Source organism: Aethalodelphis obliquidens, unplaced genomic scaffold (assembly GCF_003676395.1).
Source record: "Aethalodelphis obliquidens isolate GAN/ISIS:26980383/991018 unplaced genomic scaffold, ASM367639v1 scaffold132, whole genome shotgun sequence".
In the NCBI taxonomy this organism is placed as follows: Eukaryota; Metazoa; Chordata; class Mammalia; order Artiodactyla; family Delphinidae; genus Aethalodelphis; species Aethalodelphis obliquidens.
Window position 1 is genome coordinate 1,091,310 of NW_020838076.1, and position 23,625 is coordinate 1,114,934.

Here is a 23,625-nt window from a genome sequence, read left to right on the forward strand (position 1 = left end):
TGTACAATTCTACAGAATGTGTAAGAGAAGGGAAGTGACATTGCAGCAGTGTGGCTGAGTGAGATTTTTTAAAGTGCCCCAGGTGATTGTAATGTACAGCCAAGATTGACAATCAACAGCTTAAAAGTAATTCTGGTATTGCTTCTTAACATATTTTTTTCACCTTGGTACATACTGTGTAGGCAGCTTGAATCACATTTGTATATAAACTTCATGAGAGCTGGGTTTCTCTCTGTCTTGTTCATTGCTTTCCAGAACCTAAAAATAGGCCCTGGTAGATGGTAGGTGCGAGATAACATTTGTCGAATAATAAATGAATGAATGAATCATTCAATCAATTGGTATAGCCAAAGCCACAGATTCCAAAATATGTTAAACTTTGTAGTAGATATAATGGGATGTTACTTTTGCTTCACATTTACTGCCTTGAGTTTTAATACATCTCATGAGTGGTGAATTAGAGCAGAACTTCTTTCTAAAGTCTAACACTCTGAGGAGGGGTCTTTGAACTTCCTAAAATTGTATGCAAAGTTTTGCTCGTCTGCTCTTTTTCCGATGTAAGAAGTTCCATAACTTTCCATACAGTCTCAAAGTGGTGCAGTGACCCAGAAAGTTTAAGAATTACTAAGTCAGAGGATGTATAGTTCTTTCACTGCCAGACCTTTTCTTCTGAGAGGTTTCCCTAGGGTTCCTTTAAAACATCAAGTTGCCTTCCACATTTAAAATAGGGTTTAGGGCTTCCCTGGTGGTGCAGTGGTTAAGAATCTGCCTGCCAATGCAGGAGACACGGGTTCGAGCCCTGGTCCGGGAAGATCCCACATGCCGCAGAGCAGCTAAGCCCGTGCACCACAACTACTGAGCCTGTGCTCTAGAGCCTGCGAGCCACAACTACTAAGGCCCATGTGACACAACTACTGAAGCCCGCGCGCCTAGAGCCCATGCTCCGCAACAAGAGAAGCCACTGCAATGAGAAGCCTGTGCACCGCAACGAAGAGTAGCCCCCGCTCGCCGCAACTAGAGAAAGCCCGCGCAGCAACGAAGACCCAACGCAGCCAATAAATAAATGAATGAATGGGTTTAGCAGGTGAAAATCCATACATTTCACACATTTTCAGCAATTCATTTGTTGAATAATATCATATTCACTCGTGGTGCTTACAAAGTGGGAGATGAAAATTGTAAGTAAGTGAAGGAAACACTGCAGAGGCCTGAATTTCTGGTGGTTTCATATCTGCTTCCCTTGACTCCAGGCAGATTTGGCCAATTACAGGAGCAAGGGTTTAAAAGGCTTCTGACTTCCCATAGGTGTGATTGATTCTGCAAATGTGCCAGTTCCCCTGCTCCCTCTAATTATCTGATTGAAAGCACCAGTTGCTCAGAAGTGCTAAGCAAATAGCCTCTTGTTTGCCAGGAGCTGTAGCAAGTAAGGATTTTGAGCTGGTAAAGGATATATAACGCCCTCTGATTGTTCCTTACAGCTTTGGGGAATAGTCAAATGTCTTCTGCTATTCTGTGCATTGGTTAAGTTCTATTTTCAGATTGGTTTTCTTTCTGTTAAAATAAACCACGTTTAGCTTTGCGTCGTCATCATTCAGAACAGTTCCTCTAACACGTATTCATATTGTGTTTACAGTTTGCAAATTACTGCAAACCATCTCCATTTAATAAGAATAATTCCGCTCTGTAAGGAAATGGTTAAAAATCACTTTAGAAACTGGAAAAAAAACCAACGAACATATTTGTATATAAATATAATTAACATGCTTGGTTAAATTTTGGATGATACTGAATTTTGTAAAACAGTGTGAGTTATAATACTTTTTCTAATTTTTTACATAAGCTAATTTTGAGCTTATCTATATTTAATTTCAGCTGGAACTTGAGGTATATAAGAATACTAGTAAGAATTTAGGAGGTGTTTTTTAAGATAAATTTTGTCCCCCTAGGTACACATGTGACTGTTGTAGATTTTAGAATGTCTCAGACTGTCAGGTTCTCCTCACTGCGAATTTAAAACTGATGAGTACACCCCAGCTTTTAAAAAGGGCCCTAGAGTGTTTGATTTTAATAGAAGTTTTGCATCCCTTGCAATTTATACTAATATTCCATGACTTGTGGCATTCTTTACAGATTTCCTCACCCATAGGTCTTGAGTGTAATCTCACATCAAACAGAATCGTCTTTATCATCCACTGCCACTGGTTTTGTGTGAAGGATAAATGCTTTTCTACTTGAGGGGTAATGATATATTTAATTCTAGTGAAAGCTGTTACTCTTGTTCCAAGTTTTCAGAGTTGGATTCAGAGCTTAAAATTCTACAGTCCCAATATTTTATTTTTTTAAATTTATTTTATTTTATTGAAGTATAGTTGATTTACAATGTTGTGTTAATTTCTGCCGTACAGCAAAGTGATTCAGTTATACATATACATTCTTTATGTTCTTTTCCATTATGGTTTATCACAGGATATTGAATATAGTTCCCTGTGCTATACAGTAGGACCTTGTCGTTTATCCATTCTACATGTAATAGTTGGCATCTGCTAATCCCAAACTCCCAGTCCCTCCCTCCCCCATCCCCCTTGGCAACCACAAGTCTGTTTTATGTCTGTGAGTCTGTTTCTGCTTCATGGATAAGTTCATTTGTGTTATTTTTCAGATTCTACATATAAGTGATTGATATTGTATGGTATTTATCTTTCTCTGACTTACTTAACTTAGTATGATAATCTCTACATCCATCCATGTTTCTGCAAATGGCATTATTTCATTCTTCTTAATTACAGTCCCAACATTTTAAAAGAATATAATTGGGTATAGTAAGTTTGTCTCTTAGAATAATAAATGCGATATTTGACATATCAGATAAAATGGATTCCTGAAATGAAGTCATCTTAATAACAGAACTTTTCTTCCACTTAAGAATTCTCCCTTCCACAGTCAAAAGGGGTCATAATGTGGAATCAAGTCATTTGCAATTGATTAAAGGCATATGAATGATCAGTCTAACTCACATGGGGCACATTACTACACCCTTTGAACCAAAACAGAGACGAAAGGTAACAAACGTTAACTGAGCATCTCCTGTGTGCCAGGCCCTAAGTCCATTACCTAACGTAATTGTTACCTTATAGCAGTAATGTCGAGGCTGATGACTGTCAGGGATTTGTTGAAGGTAACACATGTAGAAACTAGCAGAGGAGAAACTCAAAACCAGATCTTTCTCATTATCAAGGTTGTGCTGTAGCCCATGGAAGTGCTGCCACAGAAAGGGTTCTAATGAGAGGGACCAGCAGAGTAATCATGAAAATGCCTCGTCTATACAAAGCACTTGGCACTTACTAGGCTTTTGCACTTGCTTTTCGTTAAGCACCATATTTTATGGGACTCAGGTTTGTGAGTCCCCTTGTTAACCTTGGGGAATAACTTAAAGATGAACAATATATACTCTCTGCCCTTACGGAGTTTATAGTCGAGTGGAAAGTTGGACGTGTAAAAAATACACAGTATGAAATAGCACAGGGAACAGATGACAAAGGCAGAATCTGAACCCAGGACTGCCTCACTTCAAAATGCTATAACAGAAGTAAAACAAAAGTGTCCTCAAATATAGAGTGAGTGAATGAATGAATGGCACCTTGAGGGGATTCACTTATTCAGTAAGCCTTTCCCGATTGCCTGCCGGTACCAGACATGATGCTAGGTGTGGGGGACTTAAATATATCCATGTTTTTGAGGAAGTTACAATTGCAGTATTAGGTAAGTGTGCCAAGAATCATATGTTGATGGTCAGTGAAAAGAAAAGGAAGTGGGTTCTTTATGGTGACAGGGCTAGTAAAGGGCATACCTGGACTTTGAACTCAGATCTAACTCAAAAACCATCAGTCAATAAAATTACCAAGGGCAAAGGAGAGAGAACAGTTAAATAAAGAAGACTTGGGGAGCATGGAGCCTAAGATGAAAGGACAAATGGTAGAAGCATCACTGAAGTGCTCTACTGTACCCCAAAGTGGAGGATGAAGCCAACCAGCAGATGAAAGGGAAAGGCACTAGGTATTAGGGTCCCAATGAGGCTGTATATTTATATTCACATCATGATTCATGGTGTATTCTTCAAATTTAAGCACATCCTTATGTAGCGCAGCAGCTCCCCCTATTCCTCATGTGCAAAGAGAATAAAAAAGATAGGTCTCTGCCCTTGAAGGGATTTTGGTCTAGTGAGGGATCAAAGGAAACCTACAAAGACAATTGCTATGGTAAAGTCAGAGATGGCTTCAAGTGGACGGATAAACTGAAGTTTCCCAGTAGAAGAGGGAAAGAAGGCTGATCCAGGTAGAGAAATCCTGAGCCAAGGCCAGAGGTTTGGAAGTCTGACTTGTTGGAGAAATAGCCCGTGACCCAGCCATCTTGTCCCCTAGCTGCTGACTGGAATCCTCCATGCAAGAGTGTGAAAACCCTTGTAAGTTAGTTTTATAGAGGTCAGGGAGGAGATGAATGGAATTAAATTAGGCAGGAGATGAAAGGTTGAGACTGTAGTGCACTCATGCAGATTGGAGTTTAAAATAGATCGTGTCCTGTGGGGACATTTAAAGAATAGGCCAGGTGCCCTGATTGAAAGTGCTATGTATAGAGGCCTATAGGCAGCAAACCAGATTTCATAATAGAGATGTTCAAATAGCTTTGCTTATACTAGGTGGTGATTGCCCCAAACCATCTGGGGATGTAGTTCGGAGGTTCTAGCTCTTTAAAAAAATTGAATAAGACTTCGAATACTCTCATGCAAGCATTATAACAGCTATTTAAAAAGTGAGTTGGGGCCAAATTCACTTCTTAACAGCACGTAGTCTTTTGATAAATTGTGTCATGTGATGATTTGATTCGTGTAGACTGGAATTAGGTTTGTTTTCTCATCTCTGAAGGTCAGTGAAATAGAGGTGGTATATTTCTAATCTGAAGTAAAGCGGTTGGGGGTGGCCGAGCTGTAAGCTGTGTGGGATAGCGCGTCGTAATGAGAAATGCATCACCGTCAACCAAGAGAGATGTGTGATTGAAAATCATTAGTGGAAAAGGAGGTTTTGCTGATTGAATGCTTTTAAAATAAGCAAGTCTTACAACTGTTAGTAACGTGAGTGTGGCCTTCCCCAGGCTGTTGCTCTGGAATTGTCTTGAGGATGAATAATGCTGTTTGGCAATCACTACTATTTAGGTCTCTATCACCACACTACTCTGGGGACATCTCCTCCTAAACCGTGCGGGGAATCCTCACAATATCTTATTTTGAAATGTGAATGAAATGTACTTTGATTCCCGTGTTGATTACCTTAACTGAGTCTTCTAAAGGATGAAACCTGCCTTCTTAACACATTTAGACTGCAAAAAAGTCATGGCGAGTAAAATTAAAGAAACAGTCACTTCTCCTTCAAATGCAGCTATCTGTTCTCAAGTATCTGCTATGTAACGGGAGCTCTACTCAGATGTTCACGTATATGATGAGGTGTCATTACAATAACCTCATGAGAAGGGTTTAATTATCCTATTTTACAGATGAGGAAACTGGTCGAAGAAGTAAAGTGATTTTTGTTAAGGTTCACACAGGGATTAAGCTAAAGGTGAACATTCCATATAAATACTCTGCTTTCCTTAAAATCTCTAGGAATGCTTTGCCTTAAGATACTGTTAATGTTAACCAATGAAGGGCAAATTATACATTCAGGTCACATCAATCCAGCAGAAGGAGGAAAAAGTTTTTATTAAATTGAGAAAGTAGAAAGAGAAAAATCTATTTAATTTATTTATAGAACTTTTATGTTCCACTGATTGAGTTGCTTAATAATACTGAAGTCCCGAATAAAATGATCAAAAGTCAGGACAATTATGAGGTAAGGATTGCAGATGCCACATACTTAATTTAGTGGTCCTATGGTTAGCATTTATCCAACCTATGTCAGCCACAGAGTTGGCTTTTCAGTTCATGGACACGTGTCACCTCAGTAAGAGTTTAAGGCAAGAAAATCATAACATGTATACAATTTAAAATCTAGTTAATTTGCAATTGCAGTTCTAATATTCTGTTATATTTTAGCCCAACTCTGGCTCTCATACCCTCAAATTGATTTTCTATAACGTGATCACAAGACAGATATATGATTAAAGACAGGTTGAATGAGAAATGAATATTAAAGTCCATGTATAAGGAAGTTGGATACAATAGAAATTTTTAAATCTGATCACTCTTCTATTACCTTGGTATTTTTTGGATAACATATCCTCCATAAATCCTACAGAAGGCGGAAAAAAACAGTTAAAAAATTATCTTTGCTTTTCTAGTAAGATTTATTTATCTTTTAAATTTGCCTATTTTAAAGTGCATAGGTTTTTGTTTTGTTTTTTTTTTGCGGTACGTGGGCCTCTCACTGTCGTGGCCTCTCCCGTTGCGGAGCACAGGCTCCGGACGTGCAGGCTCAGCGGCCATGGCTCACGGGCCCAACCGTTCCGCGGCATGTGGGATCTTCCCGGACCGGGGCACGAACCCGTGTCCCCTGCATCGGCAGGCGGACTCTCAACCACTGCGCCACCAGGGAAGCCCGCACATAGGTTTTGAATTGAGATTTGGGTGTAAAAAATTTCCATGATCAAATACGTGTAGGATGTGGTCATTTGCCCTAAACTGTGGCACATGGGTCATATCCAGCCCTCTGCCTCTCTTTATAAAGTTCTATTGAAACACAGCCACGGTATTCATTCAGGTATTTTCTATGTCTGCTTTGTACTTTAAATGCAGAGTTGAGTAGATGCAACAGAGACCATATGGCCTGCTAAGCCTAAAATGTTTACTATCGGGCCTTTATAGAAAAAAATTTGCTAACCCCTTATCTGAACCAAGCAGTTGTCTTTATTGTTGGAATTCACAGAGACTTTAATTATCTACTGTGTGTTGTAAATTTCCAAGAAGATGTGCTTAAATACATATCGTTTCCTGAACATTTTGGTCCTAGTACCTTTTTTTTTTTTTTTTTTGGCTCAATCCATCAGCCACTGGCATTAGTGTCCTGTCATGTGCTTGCAGAAATACTGTTGATTGATTGGAAAAGACCAACATATACCTTCGTAGCTTGCCGTAACTTCCAGGTTCAGTTAGCCAAGGGCACAAAATCCTATAATACTGCAGCAACCCTCAGTCTCCCAGTGAGCAGCACGCAGCCAATGACACTGTCTGCAAAAGGTAGAGATTTACCAGAAGAGCAAAGCCTAACATTATTTTACATTTCTTCTCTATTCAGGACTCACATCACTATCCAGGGAAAATGTACAATCTCTTTGCTTAGTGTTTCCATTTAGGGAGAGGTTGAGTTAGGCTTTCCTAGATCTTGGCCCAAACTTGGTGTCAGTGAGGTCACATCCTCCCCCAGGGAGAAAAGTAGAGTCTGTGCCCATAAGTCCCTAAGAAGTACCTCTTTCTAGCTTCCCACCATCCTGGAAGGCTGATTTCCCAAAATCTGTGGAACACATACCTTTTGAAACAGTACTCTTAAGCTTTTAATGCAGACAGCACCACTATATCATATTTTAAGAATCACATTATTTATGGTTATATGCTATTCTTAGTTTACTATTCCCTTAAAAGAAATCTGGAATGGGTGACAAATGTTATAAAATACCTTTTAGCATCTATCAAGATGATCATATATTTTATCTCATTTGACCTATCAAAAGGTAAATTCCTTCAACTTGATTCCTAAAATGGAATCATTGTTTCTTCTGCATATTTACATACCCAATATTGTGTTCATAATCAAAACTCTTAAAAGATAAAAAACATAAATCCTTGAGTATCAACAGAAACAACAAACCTCTAAAATTAAACCAAATTGCCAAGACTGTAAACACTGGAATTATCAGAAAAATAATATAAAATGAGTATATTTAACATGTTTAGAGAAATAAGAGGGTATTGAAAATATGGCTAAGAAATAAACTATCCATTAGACTAATTTGGCTAGTGAAATTTGAAAAAAGGTTAAAATAGATCTTCTAGACATAAAAACTTTGTGTATGGTTTAAAAAGAATGTTAAATATAGATGAAGAGAATTGGTAAACTTGACTATGTATCTGAAATAACTCAGAATTCAGCACAGAGAGACTGAGATGGAAAATACAAAACATATGTTGAGAATACTGCATGACAGACTTAAAAGGAATAACGTGTATTGGATTGGCCAAAAAGTTCGTTCAGGTTTTCTGTAAGATGTTTGTACGGGAAAACCCGAACGAACTTTTTGCCCAACTCAATTTCTAGTCAAAATACTAGAGGGATACAATGAGAAGATTGGAACAGAGGAAATTTTCAATGATTTAATAGCTGATTATTTTCCAAAATTCATGAAAGAAACGAATCCTCAGACTGAGAGGATCCCCAACAAATCCCAAAAAGGACAAATAAGATGAAATTCACACCTAAGCTAAGTTTGTTCATAGATAAACTATGGAATGCTAAAACAAGGAAATGACATTAAAAGCAGCCGGAGAGAACATAATAGGTCACCTACAAAAGACTGAGAGACCTGAGATAGCAACTGCAAAGAGGATGGAAAAGGGTATTCTCCAGCTGATTTAATTAGGCTCATGTACCTTGATAGAAAAACCAGATAAAGATCATAGAAGAAAGGAAAATTACATGCTAACCTTGGTCCTGACTTTTAAAAATTGCAAACCAGCTCCATATTCTGTCTCACCATATAAATAGCATATGTGACATAATTATATGACATACAATTTATATACATTTATGTATATGGAACATCATGACAAGATTGTGTTTATTCCAGGAATGCCAAGTTGCTTCAACGTTAGAAAAATGATTCATCATACTAAGAGATTAAAGGTAAAAAAAGCTAAATGATGATTTCAGTATACACATAAAAAGCTTTTGATTAAAATTTCAATTTCATGAATTGCATAATTCATGATGAAAAGTTTTAGCAAACAAGAAATAGAAGGGAACTCCTTTACTTGATAAAATACATTGACAAAGATGAAGCACATATCATACAAAAACATTATCCCTGTAAAATCTGGAGTAAGACAAAAAGTGTAACCACTACCAGTTTAACAGTGCAGTGATTGGAGGCCTGAGCCAGTGCAATAAGATAATAAAAAGAAATTTAAAGAAGTTAAATGTATATAGCTTTTTTTTTTTTTTTTGTGGTACGTGGGTCTCTCACTGTTGTGGCCTCTCCCGTTGCGGAGCGCAGGCTCTGGACACGCAGGCTCAGCGGCCATGGCTCACGGGCCCAGCTGCTCCGCGGCATGTGGGATCTTCCCAGACCGGGGCACGAACCCGTGTCCCCTGCATCGGCAGGCGGACTCCCAACCACTGTGCAACCAGGGAAGCCCAATGTATACAGTTTAAAATGGAAGAAAGAAGCCTTACTTGCTGAGTAAATATAGGATAGTGGTTTAACAGCATGAGCGTTGGCACCGAATTGCATGGGTCCAAGTCATACTTGTGGTACCTACTGTCTCTATGCCCTTGTACATAATCTTTGTGCCACACCTCCCCATGTGGAAAATATGGCTAATAATAGTAATAGTATGAGGATTAAATTAGTTAATATTTGTAAAGGGCTGAGAAGTAAGAACTAGTCCTAGTGCTTAAGTATCATGAAAACGATACACCTTAAAAAAAAAAGTCACAGGATTTTCTGAAGTTGCCTCTGGCCTCTAGCAGTCACATGCATCTACCCCAGTCTGCTATGTGTATATTATTCTGTTTGTATCATGATAGGAAAATGGTTAGGAAACATTTTTTATCCCTATGAGAAAATGAAATTTGATCTGACATCATATACAAAAATCTAGTTAGATTTAAGACAATTCTGAAAGGTACAATGTTAAAACTTAGTTAAAAACATAGGACTACACTGTTCAGTACAGTAACCACAAGACACATCTTACAATTTAAATTGAATAAATAAAATAAAAAATTCAGCTCTTGATTCAGACTAGCTTTCTGAGGATCATCAGGGTTTGTAGTAGGAAGTCAAAATATTTTAGATGTATTCATGAGACATGGAAATTCCTTTCTTGAGAATTGCATGGCTGCTTTTCAAAGGAGTTTAACCTTCCTATGTATTTTAGCTTTCAATTTGCCACTTAGTTTTCCATTGTGTATTTTAAAACCTTTTGTACATGTTTCTGGATGATACTACGAGATTTGAATCTTTGATCTCATTGAAATGGTTCAGGTTTCAATATTCTATTCTTTATTTTTAAATTCTGATATAGATTATATTGAAATTATAGGTATTTGATATTTTAAATGAATTAAATTAGAAATTATCAATAAAGAAAATTAGAAATTAAAAAAATTCAGTTCCTCAGTTCATTAAGCACATTTCAAGTACCCAATAGCCACATGTGGCCAGTGGCTGTCATATAGGATAGCATAGATTATGGAACATTTCTATCATAAAGTTCTACTGGACAGTGCTGATACAAAAGATTGTCTTTATGGCCATAGGGCCGGGGTCAGCAAACTTTTTTGTAAAGGACTAGAGAGTAAATACTTTAGGCTTTGCATATCATTTGCTATCCCTGTTGCATATTAGTCCTTGTTTTTACAACTGTTTAAAAACAAAAAACAATCTTATCAGGCCATAAAAGTACAAAATCCCATATTTGGCCAATGGTCTTTAGTTTGATTGCTCTTGCTTTTGGTTCATGGAAAGATTTCTTAAGATGAGAAGCTCAAATATTTGGTAAATTTGGTTACATTTAAATTAAGAATGTCTACTTATCAAAAGCCAGCATAAAGGAAATGAAGGAGGCTTCAAAGTCCTGGTAATACTCTAGGTCTTCATGGATTTATCATCGTCATTTATTTTTGGATCTCAGGTACACAGAGTTGAATAAATCATGTTAACTGGATCTTGAAAAGATCTCATTGGCCTATGCATGGGCACAGATAGTTCTTTCTGAATTGTATAGTAACTACCTGTGAACTCATCACTCAATGCAAGAATTAGAAGAATGTTGACAAAAACTAACATCTACCTATGTGCTACTGCATCCTGTCCCCCTGCCTGTGCCTACCTGAGATAGTATCCATTCTCAATCTTGTGTTACTCATTCACTGCTTTTTAAGTCTGTCTATGCATCTATCTGTCCACACACGTGTTTTATGTATACATACACACACATCCATAATGCATATATGTTGTTCAAAAGTATATAGGTATTGTTTTTACTTTCTAAATGGGGGGATTCTTGTTTTGGGACTCGCACTTTCCCCCTTCAGTACTGTGTTGCTAATATTCAGTGTGGTTTTGCTAAGGCTTTTCCATATTGTTGGGTGTAGTTCTACTTCATTCACTTTGACTTCTCTGTAATATTCCATTTGGGGATGACATTGCAATTTATTTTCCTGTGGGGCACATAGGTGTTTTTCTAGCATTTTTTTGTTCTTTCCTATTCTTTAAACTCTACATATGTTATATATGTTTGTATATGTATTTAGTAATACATTTTAAAAGCATGCCATATACTATTTAGTGACATGGTGAGGTGTTTGCATATTAAGGGAAAAGGTTCAGGGTACTTAATAAAATGTGTGCACTGATTCACATTTGGAAAAAATAGTAAATGAAGAGGAAAGCTACACATACAGGATAATATGCAAAGGACTAGTGGATGTAAAATATTAATACTATTTGAGAAACCTATGGGATGTGCATATAAATGTGTCTGCGTAGTTGGATAGATTTAGGAGTCATTAACATATATGTTATCATTTAAACCAGGGGAATGGATGAGATCACACTTGGACAGTGTAGAGTGAGACAAAGGGCCTAGGTGAGAAACTCCATACAGACTAACAGTTAAGAAATAGATCAGAGGAGCAAATCTGGTGATAACGATTGAGAATTAATTTCCGGAAGAGTTGGGCGAAAATCAAGAGTGTGTGTTGTCATGGACAACAAGGGAAGAAAGTATTTCTAGAAGCAAGCTGCAGTCAATCAGACCGCGGCTGAGTGGTCAAGTACGACAAGGCTGTGAAGTGCTCACTGGATTTACTAATAAGAAAGTCACTAATCTTGGTAAAAACTCTTTCAAGTGGTGGGATGGGAAAAATGGGGAGATGGAGGTAGCCAATGCAGATAACAATTTCAGGAAATTCAGAAGTGAAGGAGTGAAATGGCTAAGGGAGAAGGAAACCAGGTTGGAAGAAGCTTTTCTTACTTGTTTGGTATGTTTTTAGAATGAAAGAGAATTTGCATCTATAAATGTTAGGAAAGAGCTAGTGGAGAGTCAATGATAAGCAATAGTGGAGAGGCAGTGGGATACGCAGCTGAAAGTTCAAGTACTCAAAGTAAGATAGGAAAGGAACACTGTTCCATTGTGTCTGGAAGGATCAAGCAAAAGTTGGTTAAGGAAGTAGATCAAAGTGAGAGGGGGTGGTAAGTTGAGAGACTTCCTGTCTGAAGGGCCGTGTTTTCTCTTAAAAGTACAGTGAGGCAGGAGGTAATGGAGGTTTAAGAGTTGAAGTGGCTGCTTTGACTTCTGAAATAACTGAATAATTGTTCTACCTATGATATGTGATGCATTCAAGTTGCTAGTATTTTATTGAGGATTTTAAGATTATATGTTTAATGTATTTTTGCTGCTAATGGGGGGAGTGGTTAATATATATGCGTGTGTATAAATACATACATTATCAAACTCTAATAAACCTGGAACCAGCATTATTTGTCTTTGTTTTGTAAGGAACCTGTTTTGTTGATTTGTTTTTATTTTTCTGACTAGATGACTAGAAGATTGATTATACTTAAAATGAAAAAGTTTAATCAGGCTACGTGTAGGTGTTCATCTATTTTCTCTAATTTTGCCCTTTCAGTTTTTAAAACTGAAGTCTTACTTCATTCAAGAAGGCTGTCTTCTCATTTATTTTTGCTTATTGCTTCTGTTATGATTGTTCTGGTGTCTTCAATGGGAATAGCAGTTGAGAAGCTTCAGGGATTCAGTTTTTGCAGTAATTGTTTTGTTCTTTATTGGTTCTAATACTATTTAAGATCAAGTGCTGGTACTTTATTTTCCTGTAGAGGTGGTTTGCTTTTATTTGATGAACGGTGTTAGATGGTGACTAAAATGTGATCTCGTTTCCGGGAATAAATATTTTTCACAAGTATGCTCTTACTCCCCTTCTTCAGTGCTCGAAAATCTCCTTATTTTATGCGGCATTATTTTTATATTTTATAATTCTTTTGTTTTAGTTTTTAAATTAGTTAATTAAATTTATTTTTTGGCTGCATTGGGTTTTCGTTGCTGCATGTGGGCTTTCTCTAGTTGCAGCGAGCAGGGGCTACTCTTCATTGTGGTGCGCGGGTTTCTCATTGCGGAGGCTTCTCTTGTTGCAGAGCACGGGCTCTAGGTGCGTGGGCTTCAGTAGTTGCAGCATGCAGGCTCAGTAGTTGTGGCTCGCAGGCTCAGTAGTTGTGGCTCGTGGGCTCTAGAGCGCAGGCTCAGGAGTTGTGGTGCACAGGCTTAATTGCTCTGTGGCATGTGGGATCTTCCCGGACCAGGGCCCGAACCCATGTCCCCTGCATTGGCAGGCGGATTCTCAACCACTGCGCCACCAGGGAAGTCCCAGTATATTTTATAATTCTGTAACAGTGGATTTCTTCAAAGTTTGTTCCCAGGGCCCTCCTCTTCTCACTTCCTATCTTCCAAGCACTCCCAGCTGTGCCTGAGGTCTCAGTGGTCCACCTGTCTGCTTTATCATAGGATTTGTAATTCTGTGTTCTGTGATTATTTGAATTTTGTCAGTCTGACTTCGAAAGTGATCCTCTCTGAATTTCACTTGGTGAGAATTGTTCAGTTTATGGCAGGTAGGTGGTGATTTTTCTTCCAGCGCTGGGGCAGGTTGCCCTAATTTCTAGGTTCCATGACCAGTCCAGCAGGTACTGGAATGGAGGGGAGGCACCCTCATGTACATTAGCTCAAGTCACTTATTTCCTCAAAGTCCTTACATCATATTTTTATCACATGCTTTAGATTCTTTCCAAATGTGTTTTCATTACGAAGCATAAATGAGCTTTAAGATTTGCCACTATTTTAGTATAGCTGTGCCTTTTATTTGTTGTTTCATTCTTGTATAAATGATAAATTTAGTCACCTCCCATGGCCTGTGAAAGTGTCCATGAGTTTTACAGGTTTTATGGAAAGAGAAATCTTAGAGCAGGTGTGCAGCCTCATTTGAAGAGTGAGCTCTGAACTTCGAAAGGCAAAAGGCATCCTCTCAACAGATGAAGGGAACTGAATAAGGAGTGAAGTAAGTTCAGCTACAAACTCATGCCATCTGATAGACGTGACTGGGGGAAATACTATGAAAATGGTGTTATTGAAGAAGCAGATATTTATAGGAAATATTTTTATGTCTTTTACTCCTTGTGACCTATGGCTTGAGGGGAATCTTGGTTCATTAAATCATTACACCATTCATCTTTGATGACTTAGATGTGAGGCATGGAAGGAGAAGGTTTATATATAAATGAGTGTGTCTCAGTGGGCTTTTTCCTAACTATCTGACATTTAGGAGAAAAATCGTTTCGCCAGCACTGCTTGGGCGCACCTTATTTCACTTCTAGAGCTCCTAACTCAAAATAGGATCAACATATCCTACTTCATTATACAATATTAATATTAACTGCATGTAACAGGCAAGCGATTTTATACTCATACTCCCTACCCTACTGTCAGGCACAAATGGAGATATCATAAACCACTGTGGACTTTTTAGTTTGCAAAATATTAGGTGACAGAATCATGGGATCGTAAAGCAGAATGGACCATAAGAGAGTGTGTGCTCTGCCAGCGTCTCTTTGGGCATAGCTTAGAGGGGAATGTGTCCACATTTTGCTTGAAGTGCTCCAGTAATAGACATCGCTTGTGGTCCTTTCTCCAAGGTTCTGCCCTCGGACGGTAGAGGTAGGTATGTTTTTATTATATCTTAAAGTGTTTCTTTTTTTTTCCTTGTATTGTAAAACAGTACTGTACAAGAAACTCTGTTTTAGTTACTGGGAATATGTAGAAGTGTACATTGTTTGTTCTATATTAACTTTTCATGGTCAAGAAAACGAGAAGATTCTTTAAGGATTCCTCATGAAACCCGTTCTCCATCCCTTCAGTTATTTTTATTGCTGTCTTTGGGACACATACCTATTCTACATTCCTGTAGAAAACAGAGTACTTTGGCCAAAGGGACATGTGCTTTGGAATTTGGAAAAAGACAGGTTTCAGTGAAAGTTCTACCCTCATATTAGCTATGTTGCATAAGGGGAAGTTTCTTAACCTGAACCTCAGTTTTGATATCTTGAAAAAGGGCCTCATCTTACTGAACTTTGAATCCTAAACATTTTTCAACCCACTTGGAGCCACTTAACCCCTGGAGTTTATTTTACAAGCACTACAAAGAGTTCCAATCTTTCAAATTATAGAAGTCTCTAAGTGAAATGTCTGAGTCTCAGTGGAGCTGTCTCAGAGGAAGGAAAACAAACGATGGAAGGCCCAAAGTTAGTTCTGATACCCAAGCTTCTGTTTACTTCATTGCTATTTTTAGTGATGTCTCTTATAACATATTGATAAGCTACGAAGGAAGATAGTTGGCATCTTGACAGCTTGCTGCTTTAATCCAGAAGATCTGTCAAAATACAAAGGAATATTTCTTGATGAAGAAACACGGTAAATCATTTTTTTTTAACATTCTATGCAAGTACTTTGTCCACGTGTACCTAATTATAGCTTGTGAATTTAGAAAGGGAAGTGAAGTTGTCTTTTTTTTAAAGCTAATTTATGAGTTTTGTATTGTCATAAGATATAAGATCAGTATACAAAAGTCAATTATATTTCTATATACCATGAAGTTGTCTTTTGTTAACAGCAACTTTCTAAAGTGACAGCAGCCCCAGTGTACATCCAGCTCTGGAATGGATGCCCCTTCTTGTTCAACTTGAGATTCCTGAATGTTATACCCTGTTGAGCCCACTCCGGCTTTTTCATGGCTGCTGCTACGAATTCTCGGGGGCACTGAGTGGCAGGAGGGTCTGTCCTGGGAGACTTCCTCTTCAAGCTCTTCCCTAGCCCACTGACTTTCTGCCCCCTGCCCTGCGGCAGTGCACACATTCATTTGTACTCTCTCCACTCCCACAGTGGCTGCCTGTTGTAATGAATCCTCCCGGCACCAAAACCCATCCGTCTTCCCTAGAACTAATTATTATCAAGGAGCAGAGAAGCAGAAAGAGCCAGATAAAGGAGAGTAGAGAGAGTATCATCTGATCCAGTGGCAGTACAAAGAGCAGAGAAGGTAGCATTGTTTTTCTGAAGTCAACATAGATCTGAAGGAAAACTAATTAAAGGCACCCAGGGAAAAGAAGTTTTCCCCTTTGGCGAGTCTTTCAGTGGGTTAATCTTTATGCCTGTCGGGAACTTTAAATTTATCGAAACACTTTTATAGTCACAATCTGAAGTTAGATTAATCTAACGAGTAATCTCCCTGTAGGTAGAAGACAGAATTATATTGATATTTTGCACATTTATAGGCTGGGGTGCAAAGAGTTAGGCGATAGTCCTAATGTTTTGAAACTAGTTACTATCCATGCTATTAGAGTAACTTTAAGCAGAAGATAAGTGTGTTTATTAAACGTAAAAATACTGATACAACAAAAGACTTTTTTCTATAATTTGACTCTCAGTACCCAAAGGGCTAGGATGGCGGGTGGAGAGAAACCAATAACATGTCAGAACTCACAAGGGAAAAGATTGAGCCCAAGTGAAACGTTTTAGCTCAGGAGAGCACATGTTTTTTCATGTATAAAATGAAGTTTATAATAGTACTTACCTGGCATAGTTGTTGTGAGGATTAAATGAAGTCACAGATGTGCCTGGAGGAGGGTGTGGCTGTAGGAGATATTCACTAGGTGCACTATTTATTATTGCCATTGTCTGGCGTGTGTGACCACCCACCAGGACAAGGCTTACCACCTGGATGGCAGCTTGGCGTCTCCTGCTCTCACCTTCACAGCTCAGCCGCGTCCAACACGCTTCTCATTCCAAACCCCAGGGGTTTAATGAGTCGGCTGCTGTCATCTGAGTTGGTGTGGTACAAAGAGCTGTGCGTTGTATGGCCTGATTTTTGTGTCCATTATTGTAGATAAATCAACAAAATGAGAAGACGTGTATTTCTTCAGCACCAGCAGTTCTAATCAGGAGAGGAGTTGGACTTGATCCTGGAGTTGGTCAGGCACGTGGTGCCGATTAGTATTAAATGCACAAATGTGGGAATGCACTTAGCATAATGCCAGGAATGCACTAGGTGCTTAAAAAACAGGACTGTCATTTCCTGCTGTAAATCATGGTCCTGGCCCAGCCAGAAGCCTGTTTTCTCCTCGAAAGCCACAATTTGTACACTTGGTAGTTGCCTAATGATGCAGGGTACTATGTCGTCACGAGATAAATGATAGTAGATATTCTAGGAGTTTGTGAAAGTCTGGGGAGGCATTTCTTGTGAGGTGAGTCTGCAGGGATGGATTCGTGGTAAATGAGAGTCCTTGAAGGCTTGAGAGCATTCAGTTGTTTCCTCCTCAGATGGAAGGGCAGTTTAGCATTGAATTTGATGTTCTCGTTGAAATAGTCTTCATCATGACAAATCATTTTGTTCACTGAATAAATAATAACGCTCTCTAGAGGGATGGATATTGACAGGTTCATGCAGTACCTCAAGGGCGCCCATATCCTAGTGTCGGCTTTCCTGTCCAGCCTTGCGTTGTTCCCTTCCTGGAGACCTGGCTGCTCTACCAGACTTCTAATATTTCATTTCTTGACAGAGACCAGCCTTGGCCATTCCTTTTTCTTGGCCTTTGAGCCAACTGGTCCATTCTTTTGTAATTTCCGACTCCTACTTCTCTCTAGATCCAAATCCCCCGCCCATTCTTTGAAACAGAGTTTGTGGCTTGTGTCTTCTAGAAGAAGTTCCGAGATTCTCTGGACTTAGCCATAACACATGCCACTTAATCATATGCTACCTAATGAAGTATCTGTGATCTTGATTAGGCTATTTTCCTGTAAATGTCTTTGTTCTTTCAATCTTCTTGGGGGTTAAACATTATATTATGCTCTTTGTGTCACCCAGAGCACTGGACATGAGCACAACCATAACATATATCATCATAATGATCACTAACATCTATTGAGTGCTTATTATGTGCCAGGAACTATTTTATGGCCTTTACTTAAATTAACTCATTTAATCCTCCCCATACCCTAGGATGATGCATTTCACAATATCTGTTTCATAAGCTTACTGTGAGAATTAAATGAGTTAGCACATGCTAAAGTACTTAGAGTGTGGAGCATAGAAAGTGCTCAGTAAGTCTAAGCGCTTACTAACATAATCACAGTTTTACAAATTGAAACACAGACTCAGAGAGGCTAAGTCGGTGGTTGAAATTGTCATAGCCTGTAAACACTGTGGCCGATATTCAGACTCAGGCATTCCAGCTCCAGTGAACGTTTTCCTAAACATCATGAAATCCTACTTCCCTTGATATTATTTCTTTTACGTCTTTATTGGCGTATAATTGCTTTACAATGGTGTGTTAGTTTCTGCTGTCTAACAAAATGAATCAGCTATATGTATACCTGTATCCCCATCTCCCCTCCCTCTTGCATCTCCCTCCATATCCCCTCCCTCTTGCGTCTCCCTCCCACCCTCCCTATCCCACCCATCTAGATGGTCACAAAGCACTGAGCTGATCTCCCTGTGCCCTTGATATTATTTCGATGCCTGGTCATCTTAAATTCAGTATAGAAAGTGCTCTAGGCAATTTATGGTTAGTTTCTGCTAGAGCTTTGAGCTTTCTGTGTTATTTATTACTTTTGTGTGTGTGACAACAGCATTTAATATTGACTGTTTTTTTCTGTTAAAAATTATTTTACTAATCAAGGCAAAATGAGTGCAGATTAAAACAATGATTAGTTTGTGTTAAATTTGTAAAAGTAAAACAAATGATAGTATCTAGTGTGATGAACAAACTTGAAGGTGACCTCCAGTGACTCCTACCTTCCGGTGTCCACACCATTGTAGAAAACCCTCCACTAGAGTTGGAGTGGGACATGTGACTCGCTTTTAACTAATAGAATATGGTAACAATGATGGGCTGTTACCCCTGTGATTACATAATGTTATGTAAGAATCTCTTGCTAGCTGGCTCTGTCTTAGGCTGTTGCCCTTGGCAAAGTAAGATGCCATACTGTGAACTGTTTATGCAGAGGGCCCCGTGGCTGGGAACTGTTGGGATGCCTCTAGGGGGTGAGGGAGGGCTCTTGCTGAAGAAAACAGATGTCTCTAGCCTTCCAGCCAGGTAGAAATGAATCCTGCCACCAGTCTGAGTCAGTTCCCAAGTGGGTTCTTCTCCAGGTAAGAATGCATCCCAGCTGACATCTTGATCATAGCTGGTAAGACTCTGAAGCAGAGAACATAGCTGAACCATGCTAAGACGCCTGACAAACAGAAGCTGTGAAATAATCAATGTGTGTATTAAGCCATCACATTTGTGGTAATGTGTTACGCAGCAGTGCCGTACATGCTACGTGTAGTGATGGTGAGGGTTCCAGTAAGTTGACCCTCTCTAACTCCTTTGACAGGACTATGAGTCATAAAGCAGTTCAGCAGTGTATCTTGTAATTGCCCACACCCTCTGACCCCAAAATTTTGCTTCTGAATATTTATTGTCAAGAATCTAGTGTGGGAAATTGGTTCAAGATGGCGGAGTAGAAGGAGGTGCTCTCACTACCTCTTACAAGAACGCCAGAATCACAACTAACTGCTGAACAATCATCGACAGGAAGACCCTGGAACTCACCAAAAAAGATACCCCACATCCAAAGACAAAGGAGAAGCCACAATGAGACAGTAGGAGGGGTGCAATCACAGTAAAATCAAATCCCATAACTGCTGGTTGGGTGACTCACACTGGAGAACACTTATACTACCGAAGTCCATTCATTGGAGTGAAGGTTCTGAGCCCCACGTCAGGCTTCCCAACCTGGGGGTCTGGCAATGGGAGGAGGAATTCCTAGAGAATCAGACTTTGAAGGCTAGTGGGATTTGATTGCAGGACTTCGAGAAGACTGGGGGAAACAGAGACTCCACCCGTGGAGGGCACACACAAAGTGGTGTGCACGTCGGGACCCAGGGGAAGGAGCAATGACCCTATAGGAGACTGAACCAGACCTACCTGCTAGTGTTGGAGGGTCTCCTACAGAGGCAGGGGGTGGCTGTGTCTCACTGTGAGGACAAGGACACTGGCAGCAAAAGTTCTGGGAAGTACTCCTTGGCGTGAGCCCTCCCAGAGACCTCCATTAGCCCCACCAAAGAGCCCAAGTAGGCTCCAGTGTTGGGTCACCTCAGGCCAAACAACCAACAGGGAGGGAACCGAGACTCGCCCATCAACAGACAAGCAGATTAAAGTTTCAATGAGCTCTGCCCACCAAAGCAACAGCCAACTCTACCGACCACCAGTCCCATCAGGAAACTTGCACAAGCCTCTTAGATAGCCTCATCCACCAGAGGGAAGACAGCAGAAGCAAGAAGAACTACAATCCTGCAGCCTGTGGAACAAAAACCACATTCACAGAAAGAGAGACAAGATGAAAAGACAGAGGGCTATATACAAGATGAAGGAACAAGATAAAACCCCAGAAAAACGACTAAATGAAGTGGAGATAGGCAACCTTCCAGAAAAAGAATTCAGAATAATGATAGTGAAGATGACCCAGGACCTCGGAAAAAGAATGGAGGCAAAGATCAAGAAGATGCAAGAAATGTTCAACGAAGACCTAGAAGAATTAAAGAACAAACAAACAGAGATGAACAACACAATAAATGAAATGAAAAGTACACTAGAAAGATTCAATAGCAGAATAACTGAGGCAGAAGAACGGATAAGTGATCTGGAAGACAGAATGGTGGTATTCACTGCTGCAGAACAGAATAAAGAAAAAAGAATGAAAAGAAATGAAAACAGCCTAAGAGACCTCTGGGACAACATTAAACGCAAAAACATTTGCATTATAGGGGTCCCAGAAGGAGAAGAGAGAGAGAAAGGGCTCGAGAAAATATCTGAAGAGATTATAGTCGAAAACTTCCCTAACATGGGAAAGGAAATAGCCACCCAAGTCCAGGAAGTGCACAGAGTCCCATACAGGATGAACCCTAGGAGACACATGCCGAGACACATAGTAATCAAATTGGCAAAAATTAAAGACAGAAAAATTATTGAACGCAGCAAGGGAAAAACGACAAATAACATACAAGGGAAATCCCATAAGGTAAACAGCTGATTTCTCAGCAGAAACTCTACAAGCCAGAAGGGGGTGACATGATATACTTAGAGTGATGAAAGGGAAGAACCTACAACCAAGATTACTCTACCTGGCAAGGATCTCATTCAGATACGATGGAGAAATCAAAAGCTTTACAGACAAGCAAAAGCTAAGAGAAATCAGCACCAGCAAACCAGCTCTATGACAAATGCTTAAAGGAACTTCTCTAGGTGGGAAACACAAGAGAAGAAAAGCACCTACAGAAACAAAACCAAAACAATTAAGCAAATGGTAATAGGAACATACATATTGATAATTACCTTAAATGTGAATGGATTAAATGCTCCAACTGAAAGACACAGGCTCGCTGAATGGATACAAAAACAAGACCCATATATAAGCTATGTAGAAGAAACCCACTTCAGACCTAGGGACACATACAGACTGAAAGTGAGGGGATGGAAAAAGAAATTCTATGCAATTGGAAATCACAAGAAAGCTGGAGTAGTAATACTTATATCAGATAAAATAGACTTTAAAATAAAGACTGTTACAAGAGACAAGGAAGGACACTACATAATGATCAAGGGATCAATCCAAGAAGATGTAACAATTATAAATATATATGTACCCAACATAGGAGCACCTCAATACATAAGGCAACTGCTAACAGCTCTAAAAGAGGAAATCGACAGTAATACAATAATAGTGGGGGACTTTAACACCTCATTTACACCAATGGACAGATCATCCAAACAGAAAATAAGGAAACACAAGCTTTAAATGACACAATAGACCAGAGAGATTTCATTGATATTTATAGGACATTCCATCGACAAACCGCAGATTACTCTTTCTTAAGTGTGCATGGAACATTCTCCAGGATAGATCACATCTTGGGTCACAAGTCAAGCCTCAGTAAACTTAAGAACATTGAAATCATATCAAGCATCTTTTCTGACCACAACGCTATGAGATAAGATTTCAGTTATAGGGGAAAAAACGTAAAAAGCACAAACACATGGCGACTAAACAATACGTTACTGAATAACCAAGATATCACTGAAGAAATCAAAGAGGAAATCAAAAAATTCCTAGAGACAAATGACAATGAAAACACGATCCAAAGCCTATGGGATGCAACAAAAGCAGTTCTAAGAGGGAAGTTTATAGCTATAAAAGCCTACCTTAAGAAACAAAAAAAATCTCAAACAATCTAACCTTACACCTAAAGGAACTATAGAAAGAAGAACAAACAAAACCCAAAGTTAGCAGAAGGAAAGAAATCATAAAGATCAGAGCAGAAATAAATGAAATAGAAACAAGGAAAACAATAGCAAAGATCAATAAAACTAAAAGCTTGTTCTTTGAGAAGATAAACAAAATTGATAAACCATTAGCCAGACTCATCAAGAAAAAAAGGGAGAAGACTCAAATCAATAAAATTAGAAATGAAAAAGGAGAAATCACAACTGACACTGCTAGAATACAAAGGTTTGTAAGAGATTACTACAAACAACTCTATGCCAATAACATGCACAACCTGAAAAAAATGGACAAATTCTTAGAAAGGTATAACCTTCCAAGACTGAACCAGGAAGAAATAGAAAATATGAACAGACCAATCACAAGTATTGAAATTGAAACTGTGATTAAAAATCTTCTAACAAAAGTCCAGGACCAGATGGCTTCACAGGTGAATTCTATCAGACGCTTAGAGAAGAGCTAACACCCATCCTTCTCAAACTCTTCCAAAAAATTGCAGAGGGAGGAACACTCCCAAACTCATTCAATGAGGCCACCATCACCCTGATACCAAAACCAGACAAAGATACTACAAAAAAAGGGAAATTACAGACCAATATCACTGATGAATATAGATGTAAAAATCCTCAACAAAACGCTAGCAAACGGATTCCAACAGCAGAGTAGAAGGACCACACACCACGATCAAGTGGGATTTATCCCAGGGATGCAAGGATTCTTCAGTATACACAAGTCAATCAATGTTATGCACCATATTAACAAATTGAAGGATAAAAACCTTATGATCATCTCAATAGATGCAGAAAAAGCTTTTAACAAAATTCAACACCCATTTATGATAAGAACTCTCCAGAAAGTGGGCAGAGAGGGAAACTACCTCAACATAATAAAGGCCATATACGACAAACCCACAGCAAACATCATTCTCAATGGTGAAAAACTGAAAGCATTTCCTCTAAGATCAGGAACAAGACAAGGATGTC